At 41.5% G+C, this 17,975-nt stretch overlaps 1 protein-coding gene across 2 annotated transcripts in view; it reads right to left on the bottom strand.

The window, feature by feature from the left end:
* SPTLC3 (serine palmitoyltransferase long chain base subunit 3) overlaps positions 1-17,975 on the bottom strand; it is a 159,113-nt gene that overhangs the window by 21,162 nt on the left and 119,976 nt on the right. The gene's annotated exons all lie outside the window — the stretch shown is intronic.

Raw genomic sequence — 17,975 nt, 5'->3', positions numbered from 1 at the left:
GTTTTGTAAAGAATGTCATTGGTAGTTTGATGGGAATAGAACTGAATCTGTAAATTGCTTTGGGCAGTATAGCCATTTTAATGATGTTGATTCTTCCTATCCATGAACATGGAATATTTTTGCATTTGTTTGTGTCTTCTCTGGTTTCTTTGAACAGTGTTTTGTAATTTTCATTGTAGAGATCTTTCACCTCTCTGGTTAGCTCTATTCCAAGGTATTTTATTCTTTTTGTGGCAATTGTGAATGGGATTCTTTTCTAATTTGGCTCTCAGTTTTGCTGTTGTTGGTGTATAGAAATGCTAGTGATTTTAGTACATTGATTTTGTTTCCTGCAACTTTGCTGAAGTCGTTTATCAGCTGAGGGGCTTTGGGGCCAGTACTATGGGGTTTTCTAGATATAGAATCATGTTGTCTGCAGAGATAGTTTGACTTCCTCTCTTCCTATTTGGATGCCCTTTATTTCCTTCTCTTGCCTCAAAATCAGTGATTCTTAACCAGAGAAACACATCAGGGTCTCTAGAATTTTTTTTTCAAGAATACACATAGTAGGCCAGGTGCGGTGGCTCACACCTGTAATCGCAGCACTTTGGGAGGCTGAGGCAGGTGGATCACAAGGTCAGGAGCTCAAGACCATCCTGGCTAACATGGTGAAACCCTGTGTCTACTAAAAATACAAAAAAATTAGCTGGGCGTGGTGGCGGGTGCCTGTAGTCCCAGCTACTTGGGAGGCTGAGGCAGGAGAATGGTGTGAACCTGGGAGGCGGAGCTTGCAGTGAGCCAAGATTGCGCCACTGCACTCCAGCCTGGGCGACAGAGCGAGACTCCGTCTCAAAAAAATCTATGTATATATATATACACACACACACATAGTAGACCTCCCTCTGCAGACATTCTGCTCCAGAAGGACTAGGTTGGACCTTTCAGAAAAACTCACTGGGTAACTGTGGTGTGTACCTCCAGTTAAGAACCACTTCTGAAAGTAACAAATTATATCGTGTTTGTTGATTCTCTAAAAATAATGATTGATAATAACTGAAGACACCAGAGAATAATTCAGCCTCAAGAAATTTTTGTCCTCAGTCAATAGATTTGTGCGTTAGGTTCTATCTGCCTCTATATCTATAGAGATGAGCAAGTCACTCATCATCTCTAAGCCTCAATTTACTGATCTGTTAAATGGGGATGATAGTAATAGCTACTACATTTATTTCTCAGGACTTTTGGGAGGATGATTGATTCAGCATCTACTTACTTAGTACCTATTATTTGTAAGTGGCTGTTGTGTTCAGTGGAAGATTAAAATATCAGTGTGTCCACTATTTTCAAGGGTCTTATAAACTAGAAAAATTAATCATAACAGAAGATAGAAAATCAAGTGCCCAATAAAAGAAGTGCTCTGAGCGTTTGAAGGAGACCTAGAGATGGTAACTTAACATCTTGTGGACACAAGTTTGGGGATGGGGAGGAAAGGGATGAGTACTTGCCTAGAATGTTTGGATTCCAGTCATGGGAAAGATCAGTAGAGTTAGATCATCATAAGCTAAAAATGCCACCTTGAGAGTCACAATTTTTTGATGGGTATTAGAGAGCCCTGGAAGCATTGTAAGTAAACATGACATGTTCTGAGGGGGTTAGGAAGACAAAGCTCATAGTGTATAGTGCATGGATCAGGATGAGGGAAAAACTGGAGGTAGCAAGACTAGTCAGGAAGCCAAGGTGGCAGCAAATGTCTGAAATGGGCGAGGAGCTGTGTCGACAACCGTTCCAATTTGTGGCAAGAAGACAAAGGAATTGGCAAAAGACAGATACTAGGCTGAGTAATTGTGTTAATGTGGTTCCTTGAAAGGGCTCTGAGAAACCGTGCAAATGAAGGTGGCCACCAGGAAGCCCCATCCAAGGCAGGTGCCTGCAGAATTAAAACCTTTTGGTTTCCAGAGCTTTGCTAGGGTAGGATGCACTGAACAGGCCTCAGGGAGGAGGGTATGGGGAAAAATTGATGGGGAAGCCCCCCAGACTTTTGCCTTGTGCCCAGGACAATGACATCTCAGCCAAGCACTCAAACAGTATGAAGCCAATTTGCTGGGTTCAAAGTAAACTCTACCATCTTGGGCAAGGTACTTCCTCTTTCTGAGACCTGGATTCTTCATTGTAAAATGGGAATCATGACAAGGATAATAATAATAATGCCCACTACATACTGTTATGAGGATTAAATATTAAGCAGTTAGTAGGGTGTCTCACATAACTTGAGTGCTACAGAATATATATATACTTTCATACACATTTATTTGAAAAATTCTATGGTTCACAAATATTGAAAACTATTAATTTGAACCAAAGACTGGACTCACTGACTTGGATTTGCTCTCTAAAACTGGGTCCCTCTTGTCTACGTAACTGACCTGCGGCACCTACAGCCAACCTGGCCATCCCGGTCTCCTTCTTGGTCTTTTTGGTGCCCAAGACATGTCCTCCGTATATTCCTATTTTTAAGAATTACATGTTTATCAGAATAATTTCATTCTCAGTGCTCAAGTTGAAGCAGATGATCACAGAGAATTTAACTACATAAAGTCCTCCTATTTTACAAAGGGCACAAAACTTTAGAGATGTTCACCGGTAATGAAGTCCTAATTAAGAGAGCCCTGATTAGGTCTTAGCTATAGGTGAACATCTCTGAAGTTTTAAAAGAGATTCAAAGAGAGAGAGAGAGGCGGGGTATTTGATGTGAGGGAGACTCTCCGTTGCTGGCTTTGAAGATGGAGGGGCCCTCATGAGATGGAAACAGCCACCAGAAGCTGAGAGTGTTCCCATTGACAGCCAGAGAGGAAATGGGATCTCAGTCCTACAGCCCCAAAAGACTGGATTCTGGCACAGCCATGTGAGCTTGGAGGAGGTGCCTGAGCTCCAGATAAAACAGCAGCTGCTGACACCTTGATTTCAGCATTATGAGAACCTGAGCAGAGAATACACTGTGCCCAGACTCCTGACCCAAGGAAACTGATATATTCAATGGTCACTAAGTTTGTGGTAATTCGTAATGTAGAAATAGAAAGCAAATACAATCTCTCTAGCCCAAACCCACACACTGGGATTCCTCAGGCACAAATCCACCTGCCTAATCCTCCCCAGCTGTAGGAAGGAAAAACAAAGGCCAGTGTGGAATACCAGTTCCCCTTTACCCTGGAAGATGCTACAGATGGAATAATGTTCTTTCCTTTCCCACTTGTACTGAACCAACATGGAATTCCATATGTATTACATCACCACTCCCCCATCTCAGAGTCCAACCACACAGAGGAAGCAAATGTGAAGAGGATGCTCCAGTAGGGCTCATGTAAAAGGATATCTTGTTTGTGGGACGGCTGGAAGGAAGTGGCTGCACTATCTTTTGCCCCAGTGCCATCTAAAAGACACACAGATTCTCTTTACATTCTTTCTAGGGAAATTTTTTAAAGACTCAAATCAACTGCAGAATTTACTGAGCTTTCATAAAAGTCTACCCTTGGCTAACTCTTTGGATAAAGTAAATGAAGGGGCAGAAGGTTCTGGAACAGTTTGCTAGCTATTTCTGCACAACCAGGCAAACTTTCCCTCTTAACTAGAGTTCAGTTCGTTGGCTAATTTTGCATTTATTGGACAAACCCAAGTTGTCACACATGTAGGTAAGCAGCAACAGCAAGGCAGAGAGGCAATGTCTGTCACCTTGATTGCTAACCCTGACCTTAGGTCCACACACACAAAAAGACCAGGTAGGACTTTTTTGCCCCCCAGCACAGGTGATTAATCATGGACTGAGGCAGGCCCTCAGTTGAAAGCCAGTGGAGCATAGCACAAACATCTGTTTTGTATTAGCCATTGCTGAAATGCCAGGGGCCTGAAACCATTTAGAAAATGCAGCTCTCCATGCCCTCAGCCTCTTTCGGTCTCTCCAGCTGGCAACCAAGTGGCAAATGTATTTAGAAATCAGAAGCTGGCTCCTCTGTCAACAATGCCAAGGGCCTTGAATGCCGGGGCCCTCAGACAGTACATTTTGGGTGGAATTTTTTGTAGATGCCTCTTGTTTTCATTGAGGGACCTTAGAAAAATGGAGCAAACACCATGTCCTGGCTGAGTTGGATGGAGAGAAAAAAAGCTGTAGGAAACCAGTTTTGTATTCAGTGAACACTCTTCCAAGGTAGACACTGAGAAATGTGAGAATATTTTTTTTAAACCAAGTGTGAATTATCATGGTTTTATCACCCGCACCGCAGTCCTTTTCCTCTTTGCTTTTCATTCCCTCTTCCCTAGAGAAGAGACAGAATTTGAGTGAAGAGTAAATCTGCAATAACAGCCACAAGATAAGTTTGAGGATGTGAATGGATAGTGTAGCTTGCAGCTCCCAACAGTTTGCACTGAAGACAATCAATGTCTTATGAGAGAAGTTTGTGAATGTATCTCATGTCAAAAATAAACAGTAGGAAAGAGAAAATTCCTCTCTTAAGAGCTAATTTCTATCACCCAGTGTACTCCTTTCTTTCCCCCCTCAATGCCCTAAATCTTCCCACTTAGTCCCTGTTTTTTTTAAACCTATCAAACTCAAGTGTAAAAATATGTGTGCCTTGTTGCAGGGACCAGAGCAAAGGTTGTAGGTCACAGCTGGAAGGGGCTGGTGCCACTTTCTCCCAGTCCACATTGGGTTAGAGGCAGGGTCAGTACCTCACCTGGCAATCTCATGATACAATTTCACAAATAATCAGAGTAAATGAAATAATTCACACAAAGTGATTTAACAAAGAGGCATGGTTGTATTTTCAGTGCACATACATTATAAGTGTCACTCTTTTTTCCTTTATCTTTTCTCTGCAGAAGGTAAATAAAAATGATTGAAATTCAAAAATTAATAGTTACTTAAAAGACCTTGACATTTTAATCAACTTTTTTCTCCTAATAACTGAACAAAAAATAGAAATTTAGGCTTTAGAACTGTTTTTTTAATCCTGTAGATATGCTGTAGAATGAATTATCTGGTGTGAACTTGCCCATCTAGACATAACAGAAGCAAACAGATTTTAGGGCTTTCAAAAGTAGATAAAATGCAAGTGATGTTAATCGGAATCATATTCTAATATTAGCTCCATCCTGATAGGAAGTCTCTAGTTTTATTTCTCTACCTGGGCTCAGAATTCAGTCTCGTGCCTGGTTACCTTAGTTAGTCAAAGGCTGGGTGCTAATGTGATGAACATCACAGGTTTGATGCCTGTTCAAATTTATTAGCTTCCTTTTCGACTATGTTCCCAAAAGTACCCAAGGAGAGCTGAGTGAGTGACTGGGGTGCACTCAAACTCATTCAATTCAAAGAATTAGCCTAATCAGTTCATGTCTTTAAATTGCAATTTTTAATTTTCTGATAATGATGCCATTTTCTGTCTCATCACATCCCCTCTTCAAAGAAAAAAAGTCCTTAATGTCTGTATGCTACTATTTCCAAAATATACATTCTCCCCTCCTCTGGCATGACTTCCAGAGCTACTCCAATTTTATGTCATTTTAATTTCTTCTGAGGAATTATTATCCTCAGGGTCTATTTTCTGCTTCCAGAAAGTACACAGCTTTGGGAACTGAGCAACAGAATCACAGCAATGATAGCAATACCTGCCATGTGCTAGGAATGAGTTCTGTGAAAAAGAAACTAGAAGTAGTTGTGGTAAAAGCCAGACTAGTAGACCCGAGAGTCCCTAAAAAAGGAGGAGAGATCCATCTTCAGTCCTTTAGACTTTATTTTTCTTTTGTTCTTAGATACTTTTATTCTATTCCGGGTCAAGAGTTTATTTATGAAGAAAATAGGAGAGCATTTGGAAAGAATTAGAAAGTCTGAGGAAAGAATGCCCTGGGTGGAGGTTAAGTACTGTGGCAAAGTCTGGTTCTTACGCACCAAACTCATTTCCTCTCCTAGGCACATAGTTAACTCCATTACCCAGGTTCCTTTGTGGTTAGGCAAAGTCATGTGACTGAGTTACAAACAATGGAATGTGGGCAGAAATGCAATGTGCCTTTCCAGCCATGGCCCTTGAAAATGTGCCTGAAAAAGGCACAATCCTTCATGCTCCTTACCCCTTTGTCAGCAACTTTGGAAACCGTATATTGAAGCTGGAGGAGCTACAAAATGGAAGGAGGCTGGGTTCTTGGAAGAGAACTGTCTTGCCCAACAGAAACACCAATTTTGGACTTTATGTTAGGAAAAAATGAATTTCTATTGTGTTAAGCCACAGTTTTGTTGGCATTTGTCTGTTACAACAAGTAACATACCTTAACTAATACCAACCCCACAAAGAAGGATACTATGGAAAATTTTCAAAGACTCAAAATCCCAATACCCCTTTATCTTTCATTGTCTGTAAAAAGAAACCCAATTTTTTCTGTGGGAGTTTTAGTTTCTCAACCTCTTGTTACTAGTCACCAAGTAATATCACAAAAACATAGTTTCTTGATTGAAAAACATCCTAAGTGCAAATCATTATTAAGATGGAGGAGGAGAAGGAGGGAGGATGGAAAATGTCATTTTGGATGCTTAAGAATCACGCTACCCTCCTCTATTTTAGAAATGTACTCAACTTGGATAGAGAGGATTAGCTGTTGCCCAGTGCCTGCTGATTACTGTGTATGAAAAAGTCAAATACACTTTTGAGTTTCAGATTGTGTCTCCTATAGGAAATTTTAAGTGAGAGATTCAACTAACTGCTTGATAATTAAAGGAAAAACTCCATTTTTGCTTCTGCTATTTAAGTAGCATTGGCTTGAATTATCCAGCATGCTCAGCTCACCTCCATATCTGATGGTGTCTAGACAAATCCCTAGTGTATGTTATATAAAACCATGCATTTATCAAAAGAATGGGAAAGAGGCTATAGAGTTTGACCTATGCATGCACCCATCCATGAAGTAGTTATGACAGCAGTATTTGAACTAAAATAATTCTATAAGTAACCTCCAAAGAAATAACATTCTAATTGTTTATAAATGGTGACTAGATCCCAAGCTTGTCAGAAAATCTGCTTAGTCCCAAGTATAGTGTTCGGTGCCCATTCACTCACGTATTTGATGCTTAAGGTGCAATTAAATAACTAATCACTACCTATTTGGAGTGCTGGGTTAGGGGTGTGTGTGACTAACATAATAGAAGTAAAAACCGCAAGGGACTGAAGGAAGGGAGAATAATTTTCTGACTGGGGCCATCAAGATAGGGCTTAGAAGGATGGCCAGGGGCTCAGGAGATAATGAATGGGGGTAGTGTATTATGGGGAGGGATGAGAGCCTTCCAGATAGAGGAAAAGCTGCCTGCAGAATAGTTGAGGAGATGTGGCCAAAGCTGATGCTGAATGGGTCATTTATTCAGCCAACATGTACTACTTCAGTTTGGGGACAGTGTCTCTGCCCTCATGGCACTTGTATTCTCCTGGCAAAAACAGGTATTAACCCAGAAAGAAAATTCATGTTCAAGGAGGTAATAAGTGCTATGAAGAAAATGATACTGACTGTGGGGATGGACTGAGTAACTCACAGGAAAGGGGACAATATTTTAGAAAGGATGTTTAGGGAAGGTCTCCCTGGGTTGGTGGCAAGAACTAGAAGGGTCACTCCAGCCTGAATCCCCAAGCTGTTCTGAGTCCAGATTTCCTTTGTCTCAAGTTTTGGCTCTGCACCTGTTCTGGGAGATGAGCTTGAGTAGCAGAAAGCTCAGGGGGACCTATGTTTGGAGTCAGGAGCCAGGAAGGTCTGTGTGGTGAAGGGGCAAATATGAGGGAAATATGAGAGGATTAGCTGTTGCCCAGTCTGCAAGTCTCTGGGAAATCACGGAAGGCCTGGATTGCTTTCTTTAATTTTGTAGAGAGATTCCCTTTGTTTGTGAGGATAAGAACAATTTGATCAGCAACAGCTGTTTACTTATCTATGTTTTTAAACATGATCTGAACTACTTCAACGAACAGAATATATGCTTTCTTTCCCAGGGTATAGAAACCAAATTGTCATCTTTAGCCTCTCCGATGTTCTCAGCAGAAACAGGGACTTCACAATGAAGGAACAGAACACTCAGTTTTAATTTTAGAATAGGGAATATCATCATAAAATATAACACTATATAGCCAAATATATTAATATATATATTATAACACCATAATTTAACCAAATATGAATTAAAAATCCATCACTTCTGCAGTTCAAGAATGGAGAGCCTTCTCCCAGAGGCCAAAACCCAAAGGAAAAGAGGAGCATCCCATTAGCTGAAAGCCTTCATTCCCCAACCCTGCTAAAGGCAGTGTGTAAGGTGCAAGTAGAATTCTACAGCCGAGGCAACAACTTCCCCACAGATGGAAAGCTTTGAGTACTTCCCAACTCATCCAAGAACTAAAACCTCGAAAGATTTATCGTGAGGAGGCCCTCTGCTAGGGAGCATTTCTATTGAATATTTCCTCCTCAGGTCTTGGTCTGATAGCAATTAGTTTTTAAAGGGTAAAGGAAGCCCAGATTGAAGAGGAACTACTTGTACCAGCACGATGACTGGGGGACTTAGCTCTAATTTGCAGACTCAATTTCCCCATCCTTCTCTTACTGGCTTTCTTAAAAAAGCTCATCAAAACCTGGATTTCCATTCTATGATAGGCTTGTTAAGCTTTTTCTTCCTATGGAAAGTAGAGAATTGAAGTAGTTATCTGGATAGTATCTGTTTAATTGATAATATCTAAGATAATTAAAGTAGGATAATAGTAACAGAGTAACTATTTATGACCTTTTTTGCAGCAATAATCCCTGAATACTATATTGAGAAAACATAACATTAAAAAGAGAAAATATTGCATTGTTATTTCTTCCTGCCAAATTCCTCTCTCCCTATATATTATATATATAACTTTTATTTATATATTATATATAAATATATATAACTTTTATTTATATACTATATAAGTATATAATATATAACTTTTATTTATATATACATGTATATAATTTTTACATGTATATTATATATATATATGTTTTTAGATGAGGTCTCACTCTGTTGCCCAGGCTGGAGTGCAGTGGTTCGATTTAATCTCACTGCAACTTCTGCCTCCTAGGGTCAAGTGATCCTCCCACCACTTCCTCCCGAGTAGCTGGGACCACAGGTGTGTGCCACCACCTCCATCTAATTTTTTTGTATGTTTTGGTAGAGACAGGGTTTTGCCATGTTGCCCAGGCTGGTCTCGAATTTCTGAGCTCGGGTGATCCACCTGCCTTGGCCTCGCAAAGTGCTGGAATTACAGGTGTGAGCCACCACACCTGGCCAAATTCCTCTATTTCTGAGGATCTTAAATAGCTATTGTTTTCCAGGAAGAACACAAGTCATTATTCCATCTTAATTTTATCTTTAGTTTTCTCCTTCCTTTTCTTCCAGACACATTGTCCCCTCCCCTGCCTTACCACCCAGAAACTCCTTCAGTTTAAGGGCAGAGAGGGACATGTGTGACTTTGAAGAAAAATAGAGAATTTCATTTTCCTAAATTTATCATTTAAGTTTAGGTGTTATTAACAATGATGCAGGTGTATTCTACTGAAATCAGATATTACACATTAGTAATTGAAATTCTGTATACCTTTTCTCTTGTAAGTAAATTTCTATTACTGTTTCCCTTTCAGACATTACTGGTCACTTGATTATAAATGAATCACGTTTTCATCCATGTGATACAAAATGTGGTTTTGTGATTCAGAAAGTTGGTGATTATCCCACCAGCCTGGCACTGAGGTAATAGCTGAGAGAGAATTGATTAAGTCAGAGACATTATGATTTTTCTTATAGCCATTTTGGTGAAATTAGAAATGAACTAGTCAATGGAGTAATCCAAATTTAAGTACTGGCCTGTTCATATAGCTAGAATCGTTCCAACTTTCCTGTCTCTGGTTAAGTGTTGTATTTTGAAAGACTTAATGTTACACAAAAATTCTAAAATATTTAAACATTTAGATCTTCAGATAAGTGGGCCCGTAGATCTAAAAACTACACAGTAGCCAGTAGGCAGAGTAAGTGCTTGGTAAGATATATAGTTGCTGTTTCATGAAACAGCTGACATGAAATTGAAAATATAACAAGAATCTTAATATCTAATATTCGCTAGATGCATCAGGTTAAGCAGATCATCTTTTTTCAAAAAAGTGCCAATTTCATTTCAACACCATGTCATCAAAATTGTAACGATCATGGGAGGAAGATCAGCAGTCAAATGGAGGGTGATTGTTATAGCATGAGTTAAGTAGATCCCATATAATTATAGGAGAGACCATTCTTTCTGAGTTAGGAATATGGAATATTTTGTCCTGAGTCATCCCATGATAAATCAACACCTAGCAGTGTTGCCCATTGTGGATTTCCTTTCATCAAATTGATCCTACCCATTGAAGATACACTGAAGAGACAATTTAAATAATTATTATAAATGCTACCCTATTTATCCTAAGGGATAGCAGTTATTGGAGAAATGGCAGTATCTCTGTCAGATGTCTACTATCAAATCAAACAATAAAATGAATGTTGTGACCATGAACTCTTAATGACTTTACATACTTCAAAAAGTTATGTGAAAGCACAGGCTTAGGGAGTGACTGTTGTGAGGCACATGCATTTCATAAGCAAAACTCTCTTTCCTATTCCTGATGCCAAAGTGGTCATGGGGACTGAAGGACAGGCAAGGTGCTAGTAGTAACTGAGAGGGCAGCGTTGATGTTTTGGTTTAAACACAGATTTAAAGAAGTGGATCCAAACACATTTCATGCTTTTCTCTTTCGGGCTTTTCCTTATTCTTCTGCCTGCTCTTCTTCCTCCTTTTTTCTTTTTTTTTGCTAGGTCCTTTACCTTTGTTTGCATCTGCCAGAATTCCATCCTCTGTTCACTTTACTTCTCCCACTGCACAGATCTGTTTCTTTTCTGTTACGTAGAAACATGGTTATCAAATTTGAGCCTGCACCAGAATCTCCTGGAGGAATGGTTAAAACAGCTGATTCAGAAATGCTTTGTTGCAGTTCTAACAAGCCCCAGGTAACATTGCTGCTGGTGGTCCAGGGACCACTCTTTGAGAACCACTGCTGTATGATGACCTTGTAGTCACTCTCTCCCTTCTGTCTGGCACTCCCATCATCATGAAATATGAAATGATGACTGGGGACATGCGGGGGAACTTTCCCCAACATCAGTGACTCTATCATAAGCAGATAGGCGTAATGAGTAAAATTAGACATGCCTGCAGACAAGAGTTATAAGGAAGAAGTTGTCCTTGATGAGCAAGTTTATTTACTCAGATTGCTGATGTTAAGTATTCAGAGATACAATTCTTTTGATGAAAAGATGGCCCTAAACAGATATTTTGTGAGCATCTGCATCATGACATAACTGAGACTTAACACATTTCTTTCCAATTCAACTGGAAAGTATGTATTGAAGGCCTATGATGTGTCAGGAACTGTGTGGATTGTTATATGGTAGATGCACCTGTGCATGGTACGTACACCTGACCGTGACAGTTTAAGCATTTCCTGAGAATGACCCTGTATGGCAGACACACCTGAATGTGTGTTCACAGTTTGGGTGTGGCCAACCTGGAGATTCATTCCTTACCTATGAGGAACATCTGAGTCCCCAGCTTGTCCAGTGGGATGCTTGTCATACAGGGGATTGAGGCCCTTTGAATAAAGGCCGAGTAAAGGTTGAATAAAGGTTGCCAGGTGGGGGTTGTTAGGGAAAGGATGTTAAGTGAAAATGCTACATGAACTACATGCTTTTTACAAGTGGTGGCAGTTCTCCTGTCCAGCCTACAATCACTGGACCATCCCTGTATGTAAGTTCCCCTAAATAAACCCCATATCTTGTCTGCTGGCTCAGGGTCTCTTCTTTGGCCTCTCAGCTCTGGTGCTACCCCTTAACTCAGCTCACTGCAGCCTCCGCCTCCTGGGCTCAAGCGATTCTCTTGCCTCAGTCTCCAGAGTAGCTGGGATTACAGGTTTGCGCCACCATGCCCAGCTAATTTTTGTATTTTTAGTAGAGACGGGGTTTTGCCCTGTTGGCCAGGTTGGTCTCGAACTCCTGACCTCAAGTGATCCACTCACCACAGCTTCCCAAAGTGCTGGGATTACAGGTGTGAGCCACCATGCCCGACCTGTTATGGAGATTTAATGGTTTCTATCTACAAGAAATCCACAAGCCATTAGTGTCTGATGGGAGGGAAAGAGTGACTACAGGGTCATTATGCAGCAGTGATTCTCAAAGGCTGGTCCCTGGACTAGCAGCAGCACCTGGGGCTTGTTAGAATGCAGCAAGCATGTCATGCAGAAATCTCTGGGGTTAGAGGGTCCGCAAGCTGTTTTGGAAAGGGAACAGGTGAGGGTACTTGTGCAGCAGGAACTATAAAAAGAACAGAGTGTGGGATTAGGGCAAATAGTGATAGGGAAAGAGGCCTGGCAGAAAAGAGAGGAAGAACAAATAGAAAAATAAGAGAAAAACCAGAAGAGAAGAGCATCTCTACAACAAAGACAGTCTTTGAAGGCTGTTTTCAAAGAGAGAGAATGATGCAGAGAGATCAAGTTTAATCTGGCAGAGAAGCAGGGGAGTGTGCTTACAGGAGTGGCTTTAGAGGGAGCAGGATCCATGGAGCAAGGAGGCAGAGGACAGGCGGGGGACAGGCTGCAGGGGCTGGAAACTTCATGAGAAGGGTAGATGGGAAGCCAGCAGAATAGCTCACTCTTTTGAGATCTGCTGCAATGGATGGGTTGAGGCTCGGTGGCTGTTGGAAAAAGAAGGGGAAGGAAAGTCTTTTTAGGATGAGAGAAACCAACAAGTGCAAGTTTGTGAAAAGAGGCTGGTGTCTTTAGAAGATGGAAAGGGAAAGAATCAAGCACAGAGATGTAAAAGAGATCAGAGCTGTTTATTTGCTGAGGTAAGAGGGATAGCGAGAAGAACTCTTTCAATAAATATTTTTGGAAACCTATACTTGCCAGACACTGTTTTCAGTGTAATAAATAAAATAGGCAAAGTGCTTGTTCTCCTGGAGTTTACCTTTTAGTGAGGGCAAACAGATAATAAGCAGATACATATACAATTTGTCAGGTATTCATAAATGCTGTAAAGATTAAAGCGGCTGGGTGCGGTCCTCACGCCTGTAATCCCAGTACTTTGGGAGGCCGAGGTGGGTGGACCACTTGAGGTCGGGAGCTCAAGATCAGCCCGGCCAACATGGTGAAACCCTGTCTCTACTAAAAATACAAAAATTAGCTGGGCGTGGCGGTGGGTGCCTGTAGTCCCAGCTACTCAGGAGGCTGAGGCACAAGAGTCACTTGAGCCCGAGAGGTGGAGGTTGCAGTGAGCCGAGATGGCACCACTGCACTCCAGCCTGGGTGACAGAGTGAGACTCCACGTAAAAAAAAAAAAAAAAAAAAAAAAAAAAAAAAAAAATTAAAGCAAGGTGAGGAGAATTAGAGGGACAGGAGGATTTGCTATTTAGGATAGGGCCAATTCCCTAATAAGGCAGATTTTCAGCAGAAAGGGGATGGCAGGGAGGGAGTGGGCTATGCCGATAGGTCAGAAGAGCAGTTTTAGAGCGACCAGCAAGTGCAAAGACCCTTCTGTGGGAGCTGCTCTCTGTGTTTTAGGAAAAGCAAGGATGCCAGCTGCCTGTAGTAGGCTGAGCGAGGGGAGGGGTGGCAGGGTATATGGAGGACCACATCCTGAGAAGCTGTGAAGACCACAGTCTGGACTCTGCTGAGTAAGCTGAAAAGACGACAGAAAGTTCTCAGTGGGGAAGGGACATGGTATGAGTTAGTTTTTCTTCTCCTTTTTAAAAAAGATAATTTTGGCTTCTGCATGGAGAAGAGGCCATAAAAAGGCAAGAGCAAAAGTGGGGAGAATATTCAGGAGGCTACTCCAGGAATCCAGGTGAGAGGTGATAGAGAGAGTGTTGGCTGTGTGAGAAGTGACCTGATTCTGAATATATGTCAAGTAGAGTGTGTGGGAGTTGCTAATAGAGTAGGAAGATGTGAGTTTGGGGAAAAAGGGAGAACTCCAGGGTGGGTAAAGCTATTGGAAAATTTGCAGAAGTAAGGGAATAAAGCAGATGTGTTGAAAGTACTATGACTTTATTGAGTGTTTAGTGTGTATCAAGCATCATGCTAAGTTCCTTATCTGTATCACATCACTTAATTCTTCTGACAACCTTAATTTGCAATGAAGGAACTAAGGCCAAGAGAGGGAAAGTGACTTGCCATTCATGGAGCAGATGTCAGGCCAGGCACCGCTGCACTGTGAATTAGCCACATCATACAAACTCTATCTTCTCTGAGAAATGGAATTTTACCCAGAGTTGGGGAAAGAAGGTGTAGTAAGGTAAGATCAAGACTGGGAGTTCAACAAATGTTGATTGATTACTTGAAAAATATACATCAAAGATTTAAACATGAGTAATAAGATGATTTTTGACAATGCTTTCTTCAGGGGAGTCGGTGTGGTTTGGGGCTCACCTTCCTGAGGCTATGTGTGCTATGTCTAGATAAGAAAACGACTGAGCTGCGATCTTTCTAGACCTTTCCAAAAGTAACTTCAATCACTGAGTGATCCCTTCCGCTGCCACAACTGGTGTGGAACCAATTCCCAGCTCCCAGTCCTATGAGATAAACATCCTCATAATCTTATTTAGCATAAACATTGACCTGAAATGGAGCAGGCTGGCAAGAGGGAAGTTGAGTCATGACATATTTATTAAGCTGAGCACTGAGTTTGACACTCAGAGGAACACCAGAATAATTCAAGACACATTTCTTGCCCTTAAGGGGCTTACAACATTGGCTTGGCTGGAAGACCACCCAACATCCATTAGGATGGAGAAATAAAATCTCCACTTTTGGGCTCACTGCACTGCTCAGAGTGACAGACCAGGAGATTAAAAGGGTCTTGGTGCATATGGAATGCACGCACGGCCTGCAGCCCCTCAGCCTGTGTGCGTTAACTCCACAAGCAGCCTGGCTGCAGAGTGAAGGTGGCTGTTTGTGCATAAACATTGTCATTTCACTGGGACTGCTATTTCATCTTTGAACCTTGGCATCAAAGGAACACTGACCTTATTCCTGTAGCTTGCCTTTCTTTGAAGCGTATGGCTTTGCATTGCAGATTAAAGTGAAGACATTCATCAAGGAACAGATCTGGCCAACTGCTCCCCAAACTCAACCTGAAACAAAGCCTTGAAAGGCTCCAATCACAGTTGTAGTGGAGTGGGCTGAAGATGAAGGCTCAGAGCCCGGCTCCTCTTTCTCAGATCCTGTAAGGCAGCTCTTGCATGAAACAGTGCATCCTTTGAGCTCTGGGCAACTTTACCCTGAGAGTGAGTCTATCTCTGAAGAAAGGGGTGAGCTAATGCAATATTCCTAACCTGTCCTGCTCATTTGATTTAAAGCAGCCATTGTTGCAAATGAGGCCAGTGTGATCATTCACTGTGTGACTTTCACTGCTTCAAAAGATGTGTCAGGCAGAACTACCTGAAACTTGGCTGATAATTCTGTCAATTTTCTTTTTCTTCTACTTTCCTTTGTTTCTTTGAAAATAAACTGTCCTATATTTCTCCCTCATTCTCCTATTTTGCCTCTAGAAAAACCAGACCATACACATAGCATTCTCTGTTTTTTTTTTTTTCTCTCTTAAGATGACAAGAGGAGTAAAGTGAGAAGCTTTAAAACTGAGGTTAAAAAAGTAACCAAAGAATTCTTTAGGTATAAGGCTAAGAGAGAGAAGCAAGGGAAATATCTACTACCTCAGGGGAAGAAAAATTGATGGCAGATGATTACTGAGGAGCAAATGCTCATGTCTTTAATGTAATCTTTCTGCAGATCTTCCACTGTGATCAGATCAATAGAGCAAGTTTTGTCTGTGATGAACCAATCGGAGGAGGGAAGGACATGATTGCAAAGTTGCATACATGTAAAGCAACTGATTCGGATGACATATAGACCAAAGGACCCCGGAAATGAGTGAAAATTTTTGTTGAGACACAAGCTAATTTCTAGAATAACTTTTTCCTAGTCACTTGTCTTTAAAACAAGACCAAAGAATAATTCTAGTCATTCTGAGACAGTTCACTTAACTTGCATTTTTGCTTAAATCTCAAATAATTGATTTTCCATTAAGAAACACTTGAAGTTTAAGAAGAGAATTAATACGGCTTTGTGGGAAGCCAGTAGTTCCAGAACAGTTTTTCATACAGCAGAAAGCTTGTGGAGGAAAAGATGCCACTCTATCTCGCTTCAATGTTAAAAGGTTAAAAGATACCTGTTTAAGACAGGCACAGTGGCTCACGCCTGTAATCCCAGCACTTTAGGAGCCTGGGGTGGGCAAATCACCTGAGGCCAGGTGTTCCCGACCAGCGTGGCTAACGTGGTGAAACCCCGTCTTGACTACAAATACAAAAATTGGCCAGGTGTGGTGGCTCGTGCCTGTAATCCCAGTGCTTTGGGAGGCCGAGGCAGGCAGATCACCTGAGGTCAGGAGTTTGAGACCAACCTGGCAAGACCCCGTCTCTACTAAAAATACAAAAATAGCCAGGCATGGTGGGGGACACCTGTAATCCCAGCTACTCGGGAGGCTGAGGCAGGAGTATTGCTTGAACCCAGGAGGCGGAGGTTGCAGTGAGCTGAGATCGCACCATTGTACTCCAGCCTGGGTGACAAGAGCGAAACTCTGTCTCCAAAAAAAAAAAAATTAGCTGGGCATGGTGGTGCATGCCTGTTGGTGCACACCTGTAGTCCTGACTACTCAGGAGGCTAAGGCAGGAGAATCACTTGAGTCTGGGAGGTGGAGGTTGTAGTGAGCCAAGATCACGTCACTGCCCTTCAGCCTGGGTGACAGAGCAAGACTCTGTCTCAAATTTTAAAAAACCCAAAAAACAAAAAAGAACCTCCTCCCCCTCCAAAATAAAAGGTACCTGTTTATCCAATGTCTGTATCCCTTAATTTACCCCCACCTCTTTTCAGGGGTGTGGCCATATGACTAGTTTTAGCCAATAATTGTAAGCAAGGTGATAAGAGTCACCTCTAGGCTGACCCTCTCTTTCTTTTTACCTTGGTAACCATGGGGGCCATGTGTTGAGATGATGAACCCTTAAGGTGAAAGCAGCCTGAGTCACTGTCTTCAAGGACAAGCACTGTGTAGAGAGTTGACTGATTGGTATTAGATGTGATGCAAACAAGAAATACCTTGGTTCTGTTAAGCCACTGAGATCTACAGGGTTTATTTGTTATGGTGGCAAAACCTCCCTTATCCTGACTAATCCAGGATCTTAGAGGACATCTAGTCCTACTTCACTTCTGTCATAAGGATGCTTCCCACAGCATCTCTGAGAAATGCTTCAAATACTTGTCGATCACCTCAGAAACAACAGCAAATAACAGTAGCAAGCAATTATGTAATGCTTACTAATACTTGTCTCCAGACACAATGTTAAATATTTTATACAGATTAATTTGCCTACTTCTCACAAAAACCTTGGCTCATAAATATTATTTTTCTCACTTCATAACTGGATGTATTGAAGTACAGAGAAGTTGAGTAAATTGCTCAGGGTTGAATAGATAAGTCACTCATCTAAGGCCACATACGAGTGAATAGTATCACAGGAGCAGATTCAGGCAGCTACCTTCAGTCTCATACCATAAGGGCTTCCTAGACTGGACTGTTGTTTTCTTTTCACAAAGACCAACCAATAAGATGCAGAGTCATAACACCGAAAAGGCAAGCCTGGAAGGGATCCTAGAGATCAGCCAATCACCGCATTTCATATGGAGGAAAAAATATCCTCCTGCAGGCCTTTACCCTGCTTTAGTGAAAAACAAAAAGTCCTGTCTTTCAAACAAGTGTCTTGGGGGGAGCACTAGGGCTCAGTAGAAGGGCCCCAGGGGGTATCAGTATGGGGGTAAGTGAAGACACTACTTTA

Source organism: Pan troglodytes, chromosome 21 (assembly GCF_028858775.2).
Source record: "Pan troglodytes isolate AG18354 chromosome 21, NHGRI_mPanTro3-v2.0_pri, whole genome shotgun sequence".
Taxonomy (NCBI): Eukaryota; Metazoa; Chordata; class Mammalia; order Primates; family Hominidae; genus Pan; species Pan troglodytes.
The sequence above is the reverse complement of the archived record's forward strand: the minus strand, read 5'-3'. Positions and strand labels throughout refer to the sequence as shown.